Below are 21,382 nucleotides of genomic sequence, written 5' to 3' on the forward strand. Positions count from 1 at the left end.
TGGTGGACAGATAGGCAGACCAGTTGATGTGCATATGTTGATTTACACTGACGAGTCAATTCCAGGCAATCAGCTAATCCATCATTGCATAAATTTGCAATTATTTCGCTGTAGTGTAGTAAATATTTAATTTATATTTAATAGGCATTGTGTTAACAGTGTGCAGTGCTCCGCTGTGTCACATACTGTGAAATTTTACATGATTCAGACGAATCTGGCTTGGAATTTTAGCAGTACAATACAATACAATAGACAATTAATTATCAATTGTTAATGTACCAAGCACATTGGGCTAAATAACGTTAAAAACCCATTTTACAAAATACCGTGCAATTGTTTATTGAATATTTAATAGTATTGTTCATGATTCAAAAAGACTTATTCATGATTTCAACACAAAATTAAAATGAAGGGCCATTTTTGTTCTCTATGAATGTATTGGACAATTTATTGCAAAAGTACCATTGATAAATACTAAGTTGGTATCAGGAATAAACTGAAATAAACATCGACAAAGAACATTCATACATGTCGCATGCATACTATTCATATATTTCTAATGTACAGTCAATGAATTGAATTTTGCGACTTATAAATAGCTTAAACTTTAGTTTTGAAGTTCTCTAATAAAATCGGTCGGATATTAACATACAATATCAATTTAAAGATTTATAAACTCATAAAAGTTTCACACATTCATTCGATATGTACTTGATAACGCTATGTATTTTATTTTGGCGGATATATTTTCTTGCGAAAATTTCTTGTGGCGGAAAAAATCAAGTAGCTGACAGACTCCTTTTGGGAGGCACAATTTTGGAAATTTCAATATTATAATAAGTTTAGGGTGCTACTTTTGTGTGGCCAGTTGTCTTAGGATTGCTGAGTATAAATCCATACTTGGGTGGTAACCTTCTGATTATTACAATAAAATAGTTTATTACAAAAAATAGGTTTTTGTGGAGATGGGTTTTGCTCGGATATAGGTAACTCCCAGCTCTTATTTGGCTTTTATTTTGATAGTTAGTCACTTTGCGGAATTGCATTACATTGCGGATTTGCATATTGCGGAATTGCTTTACATTGCGGAACTTTGCCGATTTGGATAACATTGCGATTACATTCAGATTTGGATAACATTGCGATTAATGTTGCGGCTTTGCTCACTATTGATTATAATAATCTTGCATTAACTGTCAGCTACTTAAAATCAGGAAGGCCCCTTCGAGTAATCATTCCTGATTTACATGTAGTTTCGTATCTTTGATGTTGTGGCTCATTTTCTCCGACTGAAATGTTGTTCTTATTGAAAAGTTTAATCATTTTAACCTAGTCCATATGTTCTAGTCATTTGTTATAGCAAAGGAAAGGTTAAATAAAGAAGTTATAACTTGATTTTGTGTTGTTTGAAATTCATATACTAAAATAATGCTGAACTTAGAAACCAAGCTTTTGAGAATTAAATCTAAGACATATTTTCACGTTTTAATTTTGTTAACAAACGGATATACTGCTATGATATTCTAATATAAAGAGCGTACTGTTTAAAGAATTGCAACCAAATCCTCTATATGTTATAATTAAATTGCCATCAATATTCGGCATCGTTTGCTTTTTAGGAAAAACATCTTGTGTATATGTTCAAGCCTATAGGTTGTGTTCTGCAAAAGTGTAATTCATGTTTGCAGCGTCATGGTACAATTGTCATTATTACATTATTAAACACACACACGAATGCACGCGCGCGCACAAATGCACTGGATATATAATGTGTGATATCTAACAATAATTTAAAATGAAATGCCATTCATTCGTGTTTGAGTGTTGCCATTTACTTGGTGGAGCTGGTTGGAAAAATACAATAAATGGCTTTTTCTGACCCCTCATGTTATGGTAGAAATGCCTATGTGGCAAATGTTTCGGTATAAATAATTAACAATGTAAATTAAAAATTATTTGACATTTCAAATAAAGAACACATTTGTATATATTATTTCTTTACGGATTATTATTCCGTTGTGTATTTTCCTGTTTCATTGTTGTTTATTTTGCAGATATTCACATTGTAAAAGCCCCGTTATTATGATAAAAAATAATAACATATATTATTATCGTTTTATTCGTTTATTCGCAGAATTAACAAAAATATTCAAATGAAACAAAATGTTTAGAACTGTGTTATGTTTGCGGTAAATTTGAGAATGACAACTTAACGTTAACATTATTCTTGATTTGTATCATATGTGTTAGCAAAATATGTACAAATTTATACTCCTTGATGTTTTTATAAAGTTTTTTTCACGGGTGATACGTTTTAAGAAGCATAGACTTACATAATAGTAGAAACATATATTTTCAAAATAATGCAATGGTATCACGGAAACAGTGTGAAAGCGAGCATAACAATTCATTTGTAGTCGCATTAAGTCGCCCGAACTTGCACGTTATTGTTACTTATGGTACATAGATTTACACTGAATGAAACTAATTCGACCCTGTCCATTTAAGCAATGATTAATACATCGTCCCAGGCCTCTTTTCACAACAAACTGATCGCCATTTTCTTCCGCTTCATCCTGCTCATCCGCATAAGACACTTCTTCTCCGGTAGACAGACACAACAATGTTTGCGCCAATAGCCCGTCACATTTTTTAATATCGAACAAAATAGACTTTTCTTCCGCCATGCACACTGTGAGGTCGTATAAGGGGCTGGAACATCGTGCTAAAGTAGTATCAACCTGGTCGTCTTCTAAATAATTATACACGCATTTTCAAGAAGTCTAATAAACACACACTAGTCATTTAAAAAGAACGTAATAGTGCACATTGCGTGAGACCGGTACTTTTCGCCGTGTATACCCTTTATTATTTATATTATTGTTTAAATTACGATCAATACCCAGCAATATCAGCAAGACATAAATCAGCTTGTATATCGTATCAATATTCGCTAATCATCAAGATCTTACTCGCTGCGAATTGTATTATAGTCAGCTGTAATGTTGTGATTGTGTTATTTACTGTAAACCGCCTATAAGAGAGCAGAAAGCATTAATTTTGCAAAATTATACCAATTAATAAGCCTTTTATTAAGGCATGCGTCATGCAATTTAGTTTTTTATGCAACTTGGTTGACATTATCTGCCTACAAATAGTACCCCCAAGTTTCATGACGATCCGATTGTAAGTAACGAGTTAAAAGAGCAGACAAGTTAAATATGCCTTCAATTTATTATAATGCTTAATGTGACCTTGCTGGTTATCAAACTTGGCCGAAATATTATGCCCAGAAAGTTTAATTCCAAGTTACATGATGATCCGATTTAAACGCTTCTAATTACTGAGCTGACGTCGTTCGACTGGACCGCCCTCACTTTTATTCCCATAATACGTTCTATTTAAATAATAAGAACAACTCAACTTATATGTTCATTAAAATATTTGTTTCACCGCCAATGATCTACATCGGATACTGTTTGATTCGTAAAGTCATTATTTTGTAGAGCCATACACTGTGTCCATGACATTTGTAGTCATAGACGCACTGTTTTGTAAGTGGTGTTTATTTAGCATTTAAAGCCATAATTACGTTTCGTCACTAAAATTTAGCTCGCACCAATTCGCAAAAGGCTTCTCTGGTGTTTGTTATTATTTATGCAACGAGCGTTTGGTATATACACGCGGCATATCATTAACAGAAATTATCAATCAGAAAAGTGTGGTACGCAGGTCGTACATATGGCATTAACTTAATTGAATTAACAAAAGTATCGTATGCTCTCTAATACATTTTCAATAAATGGTAAATTGGTAATCCTACTCATGGTAAATAGTTTTATTTAATGTGCATGTTAATGATAATACTGATGAATCATAGTACTGGGACAAGCTATTTAAAGTTTCTGTTGAAGTGATATGAACAAAACGGATACACTTTTTTATACATCAATATCGTATTTTTACCTGATGGCCTCAAAAATGTGGGCTTTGCGGATGACATCACCATAAAACTAGCAGTCACAATAAATAGGAGTTTAATATTGAAGAAAAGATGATGCATTATCCGTTAATTGGTGAATTCTGAAAAAAAGAAGTAATATTTTGTTCAGATTTTAAATAGTTTTTAATCTATAAAACTAAATATTCGCAAGTCGCGCTAGTTTATATGTTGTGTAAACCATTTTGTTGTTTTTCCGAAGTCTTCTTCTCTATAATATTTTTTGATCAAAGTATTTACAAGTAAAATATTTTCTACAAGAAAATAACATGTATAACATAGCCAGATGAAAACCTATGATACGTAGGTTTTTGGCTCAAAATAAATTAAAAATTTAAATTAATATATCGTTCAATCATGCTAAGTAAACCAGCTCGACATTAATTTAATTGTATACAATAGTAATCGAAATGACAATACTCCATGTGCTTTACACTTTCCTTGTGTTTTTAGCTTTTCGTTTAAATGGCTAATTTTCGTAATCATTACACACGTCAATTTATACAACGGTGTTCATGGTATGTGTGCATTCTTCTTCAATATAATTTCAAATAGGCACAGATCATCAATGATATGTAAAAACTAATTGAAACCTATGACATAGTCTCTGAAATATGTACAATTCTAGTTTTATGTATTAAACATTTTTTATAGATTTAAATGCGAAGCGAACGCTATATATCTGATTCAATGTTAAAGTTACAACTATTTAGAAACATATCAAGTTCTTATTGTTACTATGTTTCTTGTTAAACGATCCACTTAAATATACAGATATGTTGAAACAGTCACTCAAATAATAGTTTATATAGTAATAGACAACTTACCCCAGTATTTTATTTCCAAAATATAAGCTTTTCAAAAACGGTGCAATAAAAATTGTACTTATATTCGTAACTAAACAAATCCGGCTGCTGTCACGAAAGAACGAGTAAAACTTTTGATTCACTAGAGACTGCCTGTTTATATAGGTCGGTGTTTCATCAAAACTAAAATTGAACATTTTAATTTGAATAATCAGTTTCGCCTCAGTGCGTCCGTATCAACCGGAAACAATGGCTGACGATTCGGCCTAGCAACACACTGATACACACTTCCGGAGTTAATAAATACCAAACCGATTCCGCGTACACGGCAATGGAATTAGTAAAATTAAGCCTAATCAATTAGCAAATGGCAATTGCTGTGTTCAGAAATGATTAAAATCGTCGGGATGTGAAGTTTATTGTGCTGAAAGGATTGAGCACGCAATGTTGTTTGTTGCTGGATAAATTCGAACTTTGGACGGATTATCAGAAACTAGTCGACGTCAAGTTTTACCTTATTATTCATCCCACATAGTTATACGTGTTGAAATTATATGTTGGTGCAAACAGTAAAAATTCTCATAACAATAAAATAAAAGGAAATATGCCGCCAGATTTAACGTGAACGTCCAAAGACCATTACGCATTTACAAAAACATTTCAAATGTAAACACTTGTGGCGGAGGATTGCCTTATTTTATTTTTATTACATGTTTGCTCACAGCAAGCCCTCTTTTAAACAGCTGACTGGTAATTATGTTTCGGAGTTGTTCAATATCAAACAACTAACAGAACAACATCATTAACCCATTTATACAAAGTGGATTTTCCCATCCTTCTAAATTAGATCAATTTAAATCCAAAATTAGGAATGTCTAGTATATTTATTTCTATATTCAGAATATTTCTTACAGAAATTCCTTTAAGCAAACAGCGTAGACGTAGATGAAACGCCGAATGATGCGGCGTCTCATTTGGCTCTACGCAGTTTGCCAATGCCTTTTTCTAGACGCTAGGCATAATTGGGTGAAAACGCCATGATAATGGCAAGTACAGTATCTGAAAATGACAGTTGTTGGTTATAAATAAAGCAAGGAGTACTTAAATCATACGACAAAAGCACACAACATCGTGTTAGAATTATCGTACCTGAAGTATCATAGAAGGAATTAACGCGAACTGCGGAACATGTATGCACCATTATGCACAGGTAAACCAGAATAATTATTATACAAAGTTAGTGAATTGAAGTACTTTAAGAAATGTGTTGGTAACTTATGTATGGCATGCTGCCACACAAAGAGCTCCGCTTAGTTTAACTATTTACATTATAAAATTAAAATTGCATGCAGGATATTAATTGTTTCTTTATCAATCCCGTCAGTTCATATCCGTTTATTAAGCATTTGAGAATACAACACGCGTTCAACTAGTCAGCAATATGTCATAAAGGGCAAATTGTGTCGCTGTATTATACTGAAAGCAAATGCAAGGGATATGTGATTCTTCAGCGTCCCAGAGTGGCAGCGTCTTTTTTAAAATATGGCTTTGACAAAAATACCAATATGACAAATAATAGACCATGATATTTAAATATATCAGAAATACAAGAAGATCAGTGTGTTTGCGATTATATAAGAAAATGCATACTGAGATAAAAGTCGTTTAATGGGATGAGAGCTGTTCGATTTGCCCTTGATATTTATACATGTGTACGTCACTATTGTAATAATTCTATATTACGTATTAAGTATGAATTATTTAATTTATTTATTGACCATTTGCTGTAAAGGTTTATTAATTTTATTAAGCTTGATGTCGCACCTTGATTTTGTTTCAGATGTTCTGTTAAATTTCTAATTGTGTATTGCTTTATATGTTTTGACCCTATGAATATTTCCCAAAGAGCAGTCATGTAAACAAATATGATTTAAATTGAAGTATTCATAATGTTATACCATGATCCCTTTTAACGGGCACTACGAAAATGTATGTGTTTCGTGTGTGATGTTTATGTTGTTCCTTGTTGATTAAATACATGTAAAATAATACATACAAAGCAAAAAGTAATTGGTTATATATTCATCCTTAAAATCGTGCTGAAAGTTTTGTTTTAGATGTAACAAATAACTCTAACAAATGAAAAAAGGTACAATAATAATTTCTCCCCTCTCAACTTTAAATACCGATGTTTTGTTGGATAAATTACGACATTTACAGACGAGTAAATCTGACAGTTAAAATGCGTAAAACAAAACATTGGCCTCGATTATATTTAGTTGTCTGATCGACGCTAATTGACTCCAACGATATGAGCATCACTAACACGCATTTCGTTTCACGTTCATAAAACGAACGGCGAAGTTCGTGGTTGATTTGTTTTCTTGATAACGATGGCATATAACAAACCGGAACCAATTACTGTTGTATAGCCTGAGCTTTCAGTTAAGTGGGCTATTACCATCGTCGGATAGCCACGTTAGGTCCATTTTACTTCTTTCAATTTAATGAAATGGGTATTCCACGATAATGTATCGCTTGAAATAAATGTTTCCTGTCATCTTAAAACTAGAGGTTATGTTTTTTCTTTTGATATATCTTAGATATATCTTATATGTTATCTTTATTTTTGGAGAACATGTTATGTTGGAAACAAATGCTTTCTGATTAACATTAACACGTATGCTTTAATACACGTTGTAATGCGGATACTTCGGTAACAGATGGAACTTCGATGACAGAGAACAACAAAAGCCACGCGCGAGTAATAAGTTCCTCAGTTTTTTCAAAAGTTATGTCCTAAAGATTAGTTTTTGGGACAAGACACATGATCGAGTTGATAAATGTTGTATCCCTTTGTATTGGGGAGAAAGAAATACGGTAAAATAGTAGATTCGTGCCCCAACAACATAAAGTTCGATCAAAAACAGCATGAACGGGGTGAACAGTAAACATTTCAACACAATAAAACTATTATAAATATTGCAAGAAATTGTTTGTTATTCCAGCATGTGGAGTAATCAATGTGCTTGTAATTACATACACATGTGAAATGTAACCAATGGCGTTGGTTGTTTTAAAAAAATTCATTAACATTAATTTATACAATTAATATATTAAGTGCAATTTCTAAATAAGATTCAAACGCTTATTTCTGAAGTAATATATTTCAAGTGACAACCGGAAATAATTTTCTACATAATGAACTTGTTTTTTGGTGGTAACTGGAGATTCAGAGAGATGAAAATACAACGGATCATGTGGATTAACACGATTGTGTTTAATTTTAATCATAGCAGGCCTCTAGATAACGGGAGTAAAGGGATCCTAAAGCGGCAAATACACATTTGTTCTTCATAAAATCCTGTGTAAAGTAACACTATACTTGGTGAATAAGATGCCAATACAAAACTGTCGCTACTTGCATTAAAACTGCGCATTAATTAAAGCGAGATAATATAGAATATGTTGTCAAATATTTATGAATTTATATAAAATGTGTAGAATAACCTATTATTTATATATTATATATATTTTTATTTATTATTTTATTATTTATTTATATATTTATTATTTATTATTTATTTATGTAGTTTTGTTATTTTATATATTTATATTTCAATAAAAATTAAAATAAAAGTTAATCAGAACGTGTGCAGAAAAATGAGAAATAAGCGATTATTTAATTATTTAATTCTGAAATCGAAATGTCTGCTAAGTCGAATTCACCAGCATGTATATCATGCATGTACGATGTGAATCTAAATTCAGTTTAACGGTTCATTTTAATTTCCTGCAACGATAGATATTCATACGACGCACGGACAATAACTTTGATTCTAATTAGAAGACGAATGCAGGTTATTGTAGGAACATATGAACGAAACATCATCGTCATTATTGGCTCGGGCGCTAATTTGTCTTTGCTGCACTTAATGAACATCGTCTTCAATGTATACTTTGTATTGTCTAGTGTGTGTTATTGCATTTTATCAATATATTACAATTTAACACATGTACACAAACGTAAAATCTCGCTTTAATAAACTAGACAACAAGTATATACTGGTAAACACTGATGAGAACAGCGATTTAGAGTTAATAAGGCGGTATACATGTGTCTACATGATTGTCACATCTTGTTTTGATAATAAAAAACAACATGAGAAAACAATCAGAAACAATACAAACAATCATGCTAAATTGCATTTTAACATTATTTTAGTAACATCATTTTGAGCTGACTAAGTGAAACATAACACAAAGTAATAAAAGGGACCTTTCCACGTTTTGGTAAATTGACAATATTTCAAAAAATGCTTCAGATTCGCAAATTTTCGTAGTAGTTTTAGGAAACAGTAATACTGAACAGTTACCATGCTCAGTAATACTGAACAGTTACCATGCTCTGCAATATCCATTATATGCATCTTTTTACGATTAAAAACCGTTTAAGTTATAAAGAGTTGCAATTTGAAACGAATGAATAATTTGGAGATATTTGTTGTTGTCGTTATATTTTGTGATGCATATAGACTGTACTCATCATAAATATCGAATTATTTTCACATTTATCTTGCACATATATACACAATCATAATCATATTCCAAAGGGATAAACAATATTTCGGTAATTAGTTTTTAATTCACGCCAGTACATACATTAATCGCCTGCTTACTATAACAGTATTCCACAGCGAATTCCGCATTTATGATTCACTAAATAGAGTGTGTTATATCTGGTAAAAAGTGTCGAGTAATCATGAATAGAAGTGCAATTGCCATTTAGATGATCGGTAAAAGAAGTGTCCATGAAAAGTTGGCATACGACTCTTAAAACATTTCGATTTCCTCAAATACGTTGGTAAACTTTAATATAACGTGTTGAAACATTAATGGACATATTGCTCTTTTATTTGGAAGAGTTGGCACGTTCTTGATTTTATTTACAAGTATTTTTATTTTGTTGAAATACGTACTGATCCTCTACACAGTGAATGAACAAAAACTGTCACGTGACCACAAAAGTCAACGTCAGTAGTCATTTTATGACAACAAATAGCCGCGCAAGGTAATTTTTTTTCCAATATCTTTGCTGATCATCCTCTGATTTCATACGACCTAGTGCAGGCAATATGGCATGCATATAGCTTCGATCGGTATATCACGCGTTTTGTGCGATGCTCTGGTTTTCGAGAACACCTCATCGCAAATTTCCATTAAAGAAGCAAACGTCAGTAGTAAAATTACAAAGAGTCAGTGTTCTCGAAAATTAACGATCACAAAACTGTCTATGCTTTACCTGACGAAAATATATTACATATGCCTATGCATAAACAAACAAAAATATTTACCAGATATTAAATAAACGTTTAAAGAGTGAAAACAATTATGGCAAACGTCGGTAGTACGTTTAGGAATGGCAAACATCAGTAGCAAAAATATGCAAACGGCAGTAGCCGAATAAATGCAAGCGTTTAATTTAATGAAAAACTATTTAATATATATTATTTCTTTCACAAACATATATAAATTAGCAGAAACGGACACATATTACCTTGATATACACATCCTGTGTATACAATACTATGTTTTATGTGCAAATAAATTACAAACGCCGTTGTTTAATCATGACATGAAATCAGATATGAAATAATGTGTGTGTCTATTCAGCGGCGATGTCTTTAATTTTGAGAGTAATGGCTTACAAATTGTCCATTCGTCTCTAACAGGGCTCGTGTTTCGTTTTTCTTCATGACAATAATACACTTATTGATATTCGTTGACTTAATAATGATAATACTATCCAAATTCTATGCCTACAATATCCATCATATAAAAATATCCAATAACTTTAGCTCATTCTTTTCACGCTAACAATTCAAGATGGCTGACAATTCAGTTGCAATCGGTTTTGCCCGCATGCGCATCGAAAGTCTTATTATACTTTTTCCTCAATATAAGAGCATTTGAGTTCTTGAACGGCCGTTGACCATCCATCAACAGCTACACGGTGCTGAAGGACACTGTCCTTGGCTTGGTTATAGGTCCACGGGCGTAGCTGTTAGTAGTTTTTGTATTGTTCAGTATCGGTTGGATCGTGAGGGGCACTGTGGGAGAAAAAGGACATGTTCTACCATGGCATTTGAAATGGCATTTAATAAACATTGATATGTTCTGGTCACACTTACATGATTGTTAAGCATAAGCACATTTTTGAATTACAGTTCATTAGAGAAATCCAGTTACGTCATATATACGCAATTATAGTTTAATAGGGAAAGTGACCAACATACAGCAAACACAAACATCATGTTAAGTTTTAACAAATATGTATGAGTCGCGTTTTGAGAAAACCGGGCATAATGCATGTGCGTAAAGTGTCGTCTCAGATTCCGCACAGGCTAATCAGGGACGACACTTTCCGCTTGAATGGTATTTTTCGTTTAAAGGAAGTCCCTTTTTACCAAAAATCAAGTAAAAGCGGAAAGTGCCGTCCCTGATTAGCCTGTGCGGATTGCACAGGCTAATATGGGACGACACTTTACGCACAATCATTATGCCCGGTTTTCTCAAAACGCGACACGTATATATTTTAAGTACGATAAACTTTAAGAATTAAAAAAACTTTAGCGCATGCTGTCTCACAAAGAGCGGAAAATGTGTCAATCTAATATCAATTTAAAAAATTCGTAATTAAACATGTATTTATTAAATTCCTGACTTATGATGATTATTTTTTATTTTGTTAATGCATTTGTGTAACGCTTAACTTTAAATGTATTGCTAGTTGCTTTGTGTATTACTTACTTTTTGTTACAAACTGCTTTATAGTGTGTTCATAATTATAGCCACTGCTTGGTATTTAATAGAACATAAAGCGTTTACAATGTATTGTCATGTAAATCCGTTTTGATAATACAGATTCTAGATTATAAGTATAGACACTGTACTCACAATGGCATTTGTGAAAACGTTTGTTAACATCGTTTCAAAATGAGAAAAAAAATGGTAATGCTATTGATATGTATTATTTGTGTTGCTTATATTTATTTGTTAGTGTGATGATATAAGGTGAATTTTAAATAAATGGGGTTTTTAAAACTTCTGGTTCGAGTGTGCGATACAAGCTCCAAGCCGATGAAAGGCCCTACAACTTTATAATAACCGTTTAAACCCCTCAAATTTATTAATGCGTGTGGTGTGTGCATGTGCGTGTGTGCGTGTGCGCGTGTGTGCGAGTGCGCATGTGCGTGTGTGTGTGTGTTTATGTGTGCGTTGGTTTTCCTAACACACCGAGGTAGTTCATTGGAAAACACGCGCACTAACTGAAAATCAATTACTGAGATTCCGAAAACTACCGAGGTACTTTTTCCCATAACCTCGTTATGTGTATCTCGTAAAAAGCGTTAACAGATATATAGTGTGATCTATTGGGGAGGGGGCGGGATACCTCGAAATAAAGTTGTTCTGCCGGTGTACCTCGGTAAGGGTGGGTACAACGTTATGTTGTCTGTATATCGGTGTGTGGACCTCGGATGTATATTAACAGACAGACGGACACACAAACACACACACACATACCTCGGTCTGTGTACCTCTGTAGGTTAGAAATACTGGTGTGTGCGCGCGCGCGGGTGTAAGCGCGTGTCTGCGGGTGTGTGCGTGTGTGCGTGCATGCCTTCGGGCATGTACGCGTGCGTTCGTGCGTGTGTGATATTGATAATTAATAATCTGATCTTGAAAAGCATATTGGTTTCAACCTTTCGTCAAAAATTAGTAGAGGACTCATGCGAACACATGCTAGATTGGTTTTCTTGACTTACTATACATGAACAACTTTGACAGTACCCATTTAAAGGATATAACATTAATCCAGAATGTCTTGATTTAAAATCTTAAAGATTTATCGATTTCGTTTAAGGTACCGCTACTAAAAATCGAGCAAAGAACAACAACATCGTATTGTAGATCCTGAATATGTTGACGTCCAACACGCTAAACTAATTGGAGTTTTGTGTAGTGTCCCTTATTTTGAAACGCCCTCTTTAAAGATCAAGGTCGTGTAGAGTATATAAAAAACGAGTGCGTATTCAGGCTACGTCAGTCTTTACGGTTCCACTGAGTGACAAAGATGAATAAGCTGATACTTTCAGTATTTGTCGTTGTGTGCGTGGCGGTCGTCAGTGCCAAAGGTAAGCAACGTTGTATTTGTGAAATAAGTTGATATGGTTAAGTGTTCATTAGGCGGTATACAACGACTAGCGTTATGATTATATACTGTGTTTGTCAGCCGATCAAAAAGGGCTTAGAATTCTAATGCGTTTAGTTTTTATGGTAGCATATCCGACCAATATATGTTAAGTTCTAAGCAAATAAAATATCTTATATTTCTAAAGATGATTTTAACAACAACATTTTGTGTTGTTTTTTAATGTTCCGTTTGATTCAGTATCGCCGACGGAAAAGAGATTTTTGTGATTATGTCCATGACGTTATCATCGAAATGTTCAATGAAAAATGCATCATGAACATTTGTTGTTATCTATTTTCTTAAATATTAGTTTTGTCTCAATATAGAATTGTTTTATGTCAAACATATCATAATTTAGGCGTTCGTGTTGCCATCTTAACACATCATTAATTTCAAATATTCAGTATTAAATGTACAGTGAATCATACTAGCACCAGTGCCAATTCAGTAGGCAGCAGGTTTCTTTTGTAACTCAAATACATCAGATACATCAAAATACCTTCCTCGTGATGCAGTTCGCCATTTGGCTCCCCAGTCCGTATCAACATATTTTCCTGATGGCAAAATTTGCCTCTTCTAAACTACTTGAATGTTTATCAGTACGTCATTTATATTTGTTTAACAACTTTCTTTTGTATTACATATTTTAACGCGGAATATGTCCGCTACGACATCGATGATGACCAGTTGGGCCGCCTGCAGTGGCTTAAGGACTGTAAAAGACGCACCCTGATGAACTACGCCAGGAATTGCCTTCTCACGGTCTCAATAAGATGGAATGGTTTCCGTGTCAGGGTAAATATTCTGCAATATGGCATACAGTATTAGTAGTCACCATGTTCATAAAATGTATCCTAATTCTTATAAGAAAAGAAGTGTATGTTGCGTGAAATTTTAAGGAACTCAACTTTCACCAACTTGTTTCTTTTTTGTAGGACCCAGCATATAAAAGGAAAATCACAAGGATTCCGGGATAGTCTTCAACAATCAACGGTGCCGTGACATCATCGGCACTTTGACAGCCCGCTGTAAAGGTACAACAACCACCTATTGACCTACCACTACTGATGCTTCCTACTACAACGGCGAAGAAGATAACTAGTAGACCAAAACACATGGAAGAGATGCGCAGAACACATTTGAAAACCAATATTTGACCACGAGTCATCAGGAAATAATTATTAAAACATTATAAAAATACGATTTATTATAAAACATTCATCCACACGGCATGATTAAATAAAGACCGTGCTCTGTGGAAAAGGGGGTTTAATGCATGTGCAATCCGCACAGGCTAATCAGGAACGACACTTTCCGCTTTTATTGCATTTTCGTTTTAAGTTTCTTCTTAGCAACAATCTAGTTCAGGTGGAAAGGGTTGTCCGTGATAAGGCTAAGCGGACTGCACGGCTTATCTGGCACGACACTTTACGCATGCATTAAACTCCTTTTTTCACAGAGCACGGTCCATATTGAGAAAGGTGTGTAATGTGTATAAGACACTTGAACAATCATATCATTTCTGCAGCAATCTTTGTCTAGGCGTGCATCCGTTGAAATTAGATGGCTAGGTATCGGACAAACCATGGAACACTCTATAAACTTATACTAACATATAGTCACGGTAGTATATTTATACTTAATCGAACCAAGGAAGTAGAGAATTTTATATTAATACCCTTTGCTATGATTACTTTTATAAATAAACTGCTATCTTAATTAAATATCAGTTGCAATATTGCATTTTTGTAATCGTTGAATATTCAATTTAGTTTTACATATGATTCGTATGGAAAACGCTGCAATTTAACCAATTGAAATATGTACTTATATGTAAAATAAGTAATAATATTTAATAAAAGCCAAATTTTAATTTATATTCGTGTCTATGTGTCCCAATACATTGTGTTAACAGAATGTGTTGGTCCCCAACTAATTTAGGCTTGGATGTTTGATAAGCCCAATTACCACGTAACAATAAGACAGTGGAATGCGTTCTCTACTTAAGTTTTAGCCCTTTCCCACTTAGAGGCAAAGTGAAAATGGCTATGTGCAAACAGCATTAAACTAGAACAGCCTGTGAGTAACTCGCAGCCTTTTCAGGTTTTATGCAGTTTGCTGCTCATCAGTATCTAAGGGTTGGAAATGAAGCCTTTAAAACTTGAATCTAGTAAGAAAGGTCTAAAAACGTAAAATACGTATCTACAATACGTATCCGCACATATCAGGAACGACACTCTCCGCTTTAATGATATAATTCGTTTGAACAAAGCCTCTTTTTAGTAAAAATCGAGTTTTTGAGGAGAGTGTCGTCACTGATTAGCCTGTGTAGACTTCACAGGCTTACCTGGGACGACACTTCACGCACATGCATTTAAGACCCTTTTTCACAGAGCGTGGCTCAAATATCAACTTCATTTCTTCTTGTTGAGAGGAGTTTCAAGCGTGCATCATAAAGTACTAATACTTGATCATAATAATGAATCTCAGCCAAGAATGGACATTGAATTGTTCATCCGAATAAACTCACAAATATACACGCAACACCTGGCTCATTGGTCATCTTTATTATTAAATTTTATGAAGTTTAGGAACTGGTCGGCATATGCAATTTCCAGACCTTGATTCACATTAAACATTCTTAATAAGTGTAAACACAACCTCTTATCAGCTACTTTCTGTCCTAAACGTATCGCTGTACCATTTCTTGGTGCGAATAATTTATATTATAGGCTTGTCATTAAATTTAGAAAAGAAATGAGCCCCGCTCTGTGAAAATAGGGTTTAATGCATGTACGTATAGTGTCGTCCAGGCTTATCAGTGACCACACTTGCACCTAAACTTAATTTTTGCTAAGAAAAGACATTCTTTGAACGAAAAATATCAAAAAAGCGGAAAGTGTCGCCCGTTATTGACCTGTGCGGACTGCACAGGCTAATCTGGGACGACACTTTACGCACATACATTAAACCCCCTTTCAACAGAGCATTGCCCAAAGATGTCTACAATAACAAATTCAAATATGAACAATGCACAATTTTAGAATAACGTCTATGATCCAAGCAAGAATGTTGAAATAAAAATAAATGTATCCATTCATGTCGCGGTGCTTTTTGTTTGTTAGTTCGTTTGCATTTTGTTTCAAGCAACCACAGAAAGCAAACACGTATGTTTGAACATATCGTGCACTGTTGGGATAAACTACAGAGAGGTGCTTTCCGGTCGATGCAGAATTTTTTTTTCAAAAGGGTCATATTAAGTTTTACCAGGGATGTTATATCACTGGTTTAAGGCACTTACAATAACACAAAAATCATGCGTTTTTAATGGAATTATAATTAAATTATAAGTATGCAAGGTGTGTACGGTATACATTTCAAAATGTTTGTAAACCTTTGATATGACAGGCCTACTTGCTCTGCCGATTTATCATATTTTATTAGTGTCGTTACATTGTGAAATATTCTGTCCGAAAATTTTGAGTAACGGAACAAAATTGGGCCGTGCTCTGTGAAAAAGGGGTTTAATGAATGTGCGTGAAGTGTCGTCACAGATTAACCTGTTCAGTCCGCACAGGCTAATCAGGGACGAAACTTTCCACATTTACTAGAATTTTGATAAGAAGATACTTTCTTAAAAATATCATTAAAGCGGAAAGTGTCGTCCCTGATTAGCTTGTGCGGACTGCACATGATAATATGGGACGGCACTTTACGCACATGCATTAACCCCTTTTCAAACAGCCCGCCCCAAATTGTGTTTGCTAGATAGTTAGATAGACTTTTAGCGTGTCGAAAAAAGGACTTGGCAAACAGCGTAGACCCAGATGAGACGCCGCTTAACGCGGCGTCTCATCTGGGTCTGCACTGTTTGCTTACAGGAATTTCTGTAAGAAATATTCTAAATATAGAAAAAAATGTTCTAGACATCCCTAATTTTGGAAATAAATTGATCCAATTTAGAAGGATGGGAGAGTCCACAAGGCATAAATGGGTTAATTATTATTGTTCTTTAAGTGTATACTTTATTACATGAAGCTTACCACCTTAATACAGGACACAACTATTGAGCCTGTTTGTAAACAGCAATTAACTTATGATTGTCATTAGAGATATACAATTTCTAGAATATTTGAAACGGAACAAAGCACTTTTCTCCCATTTTAGCGAATCCTTTTCATCCAGGACGTCGAGAGAGAACATACAGCCAAAAGATAACATCACAACTTATCATTACTTATATTTAATTTAATGTCGATGGGTTTTGCAGAGGTCAACGAAAATAGAAACATATATTGACAAACATCATGTCCAGTAATTGGGCAGTTTCACTATTGTATACATGTACAAACTTTGAGGATAAACATTTATCAAACTGATGTTTTAGTTTCACCGCACATATGACCAGCTTATCTTGCAAAGGCATGCACGTATGCACAAAACAACATGCAATAACCATGTCGTAACCATGTTGCAATTGATGTACAACACTACACTTCATCACGACTGCATTTGACAAAAGTATCGAAGTTTTACTCACATACTCGAAGGTCGCTTCGAGGTGACGGAAATGTAAGAAATTAGGCGATTTTACACGAAGTTCGTGACAAGTTTATATCATTAAAGAGATTGCCTTTGATTCCTCAATGACCAAATTACGACATTGTTTGACGTTTACTATAAAAGCGTTCATGAAGATGAAAACGATTCTGTAACATCACTCTTACGCCATGGATACACGTATGTTATGGCCATTAAACTGTTGAATTTATACTAAATACACATTTTGTGTTGTAATCATATGAATGGAATGTAATTTTCTGCATTATATGTATGAGCGATGGAGGACATATCATGTAAAATGCATGATGCCTGATTACATTCCGAGGGTGTAACTTTGTATGTTTATTAGCAATACAATTAAACTCAGTTGCAAAACCACGATATATTCTTGGTTTTGTATGCTTCCTGTAAGAATGTAGGCGCCATTTCGCTATTCGGATGCCTTATTGAATATCTATACTACTAAAGTGTGTCTTATAATCGTAAAGCCTTTAAATCGCTTTATTACTTAGTCAATATTACATCTGTCAAGAGATAAGTATTATCAACTTTTCTTTACTAAATATTATATACCTAAAGATAAAACATGAAAGTTTAAGAATATAAATACGTCATATTTAACAATTTCTACGAATCGGATAATCAGAGTTGCCGATTTCATCTTAAATGTTAGAATGTAAATAAAAAGTGTTTTCCAAATATTTAATATGTGGCGCTTGGGTGCAAATAAATACAAAGTCGTGATTTCACGTTATCGACACTGTTCAATGGTAAAATCAATACACGCACTTTTCATGTATGACGTACCCTTTGGGTCAAAAGTACAGATACGCCAACAGCTAAAAATAGACATCACAGCGGTGACAAAATTGTTACCGCGGTGACATTTTTGTCACTGCGGTAATAAATGTTTCACTGCGGTGATATATTTGTAACTGTTGTGATACTTTGTTTGACCCAAACAGTTTGATAAGAGTAAAATCGAACTAACCAATGAAACAACGTCTTGCAAAACGGCAAATCGGCGAATATTTACTGCGAAGTTTTCAAGATGTCTGCCTCCATGGATACTGTAAAAAACATTTCAGATCATGAGTTTGGTAATTTTAATCTTCGGACACAAGGATGACGACAATTAAGGTACACTTACATAATCATTTATCGATTAACATTCCTACATAAAGTTTATAAGAAAGTGTGTCGAACTTACGGTATGATATTGTTTATTATGTATCACGATATCGACAAATAAAGTCTTTATTGTAAATAAACTTGTTTATACTGGTTAAATTACATTCTAGATTAAGTACAAGATCTGCGTTTACCCTTTGTTATGGTTATGATAATAATTGATGGCCGCGATACAATTCATTTTGGAAACAATAGTGACAACCAGGTGATTTAACATATATGTACCATTGTCAAAATTAACTTAAATCATGTTGACATTAGTGGGGTATCATGTACATGTAAATTCATTGGGTCCAAATTGCAGAAAACAAATTCAAGCAAACAACTGTACGGTTTAAATTAAAAATTAAAAGAAATGTGCAGATGAAAGACCGTCAGTCAGCCTGACAAGAATTTTTTAAAACCTATTTATTTAAGCTCGATTGCATAGAAAGCCTAAAAGTAAGGATTATTTGAAACACTCTCGAGTATGTTTCCTGGGTTTCAATTGGGGAGATCTAAAGAACGCTACCACAGAGGGGTTCCAACCCTTGACCTCATAATGGACACCATATCCACTACGTCACGGCGACAAGAACATTTGATACCACTACCAGTTTTTATATCCAGGGCCCTCAATCCATTTTAGGGGAAGCGGGTCGCTACCCTCATAAGGGGGAATTTTCGCGGCGTTTCCCTTTTTGGGGGATTTTTTTTACTTCTCTCTAATTTTTACATGTGTACATGTTTGCACTATATTCATTTCTTTTTTCATAATTAAGTATGTCTAACAAGATTAAATTGAAATAGAATTGAGATATAATAATCATGAGACACATCTTTAAAATATATTAATTTTTTTAATCAGGGGGAATTTTTCCCCCCAAAAGGGGAAAAATTACTTTTCAGGTGGGGGACTGCGGCCGAAATTCGGCCGCAGATTTGATAGATTGAGAACCCTGAATTATCATGTATTCAAATTATGCCTTTATTTATAACGGGGTATGGCAAGGATCCATCTTCAACAACACTATTCAACTGTAAAATACATTGCATCAACACTGTTTCCTGTTACTGTAGATTTTGACAATTTAGATGCGTTTGTTTAGTCGGAGTAAAAATTATGTCAGATTGTTTTAAATTTTGCAAAAAATGATGCAGGATACGAAAATGCAATTTTTTATGTTCCTTACAAACTTAAAGAGTCTCTTGTTGACAATTTACCTTTAAGGATTACATGTATAGTCACTAAGTGTTTGTGTTCATAGCACTTTATCATATATGGTAATCATCATCTTGAAAATATTTGGACTACATGAATTCTTTTCTAATTGTGACAATGGTGGTTAAAAACTGCATTGTAATGTTAATTGTACTAGTGCGTATACAATTTACCTTTTAGAATTACATGTGTAGTAACTAAGTGTTTGTTTTCATAGCTCATTATTGTAAATGGTACTCATAATCTTGATAATATTTGGACGAAATTAATTGTGACAATAGTGGTTAAAAACTGCACAATAATGTTAATTTTACTAGTGCGTACAAAATTTGTTTGTTTCCACAAATATTGCAAAACAAATAGTTCAATAAGATTAAGAGTAGGAAGGTTGGCATTTCCTTTGTTAAATGATTTTTATTTTATACACAAGCTCTTCCTACTGAAACAAAGATATCCAGAGACAAAAATCTCCCAATTGCCTATAATACATCCTTTCCATATACTAAGAAGTTGGCCAAATTATGTTTTTGAGATATGATAAAATGTAAAAAAGAAATAAAAAAACAAGTACTTTTTATTTTAAACGGCAATAAAATGCTTAGGGTCTGCTCCGCACACAAAAAGGGTCCGTCGGCTTTTGATTTTTTTTTCTCGGCTTAGTTGTTCCTGTTGTGGATTACCCAATTGCTGCCTGTTTCGAGTTTTATTTGTTATCCCAAAGCCCTGCTTTAAATCCGTGTGGGACTATGTTTTAGCATTGAAACTTGAAACTTGCTAATTTGATGAAACACCTATTTATATACTTATACTCAATGGCATTGTACAAAAAATAATTATGTACATTCAATTGATAAAGTATAAGAGTGATTGATACTTTTATGCAGCATTTATTAAAGGATTAATAATCTAAAATTGTGTGATATAAATAAAAATGCCGTACGAAACTGAAGCAATTAAACAATACCGGCTACAATATTAAAACACAGTAAAAATAAAATAGTATGTAATAAATTGATATTACTAGGTTTAAGACAATAATTATAATGATATTATGAGCTAATTTTTGGCAACATAAAGACACTGTATTTAATTAACTTTAAATAAACATTAACATAAACATTAGCTTTAATTAATAGTAAAACAGTATAGCTTTAATCAGGACATTCCAATTTCTATTAGGCAGTTTATGTCTGTATTTGTTTAGATATATAAGACATGGTGTTCAAATTGAGTATGCTTGTTAACTATAACCTGGGGAAGCATATTTCCAAATGGCTATTTGCAAAAAAATTAACAATTTCTACTTTCCAACATTGAGTTTATTGCGCTTACTCTAAAATATCTTATTAGTTTAGGTTATATTATCT

General features: G+C 33.6%; 3 protein-coding genes across 6 annotated transcripts in view; 1 reads left to right on the top strand and 2 right to left on the bottom strand.

The window, feature by feature from the left end:
* Positions 1–21,382, bottom strand: part of LOC127867026 (uncharacterized) — a 259,849-nt gene that overhangs the window by 54,571 nt on the left and 183,896 nt on the right. The window lies entirely within an intron of this gene.
* Positions 1–21,382, bottom strand: part of LOC127867016 (uncharacterized) — a 489,213-nt gene that overhangs the window by 38,704 nt on the left and 429,127 nt on the right. The window lies entirely within an intron of this gene.
* LOC127867021 (uncharacterized) overlaps positions 1–21,382 on the top strand; it is a 443,681-nt gene that overhangs the window by 7,845 nt on the left and 414,454 nt on the right. The window lies entirely within an intron of this gene.

The sequence above is a fragment of the Dreissena polymorpha genome, chromosome 2 (assembly GCF_020536995.1).
Source record: "Dreissena polymorpha isolate Duluth1 chromosome 2, UMN_Dpol_1.0, whole genome shotgun sequence".
Classification (NCBI taxonomy): Eukaryota; Metazoa; Mollusca; class Bivalvia; order Myida; family Dreissenidae; genus Dreissena; species Dreissena polymorpha.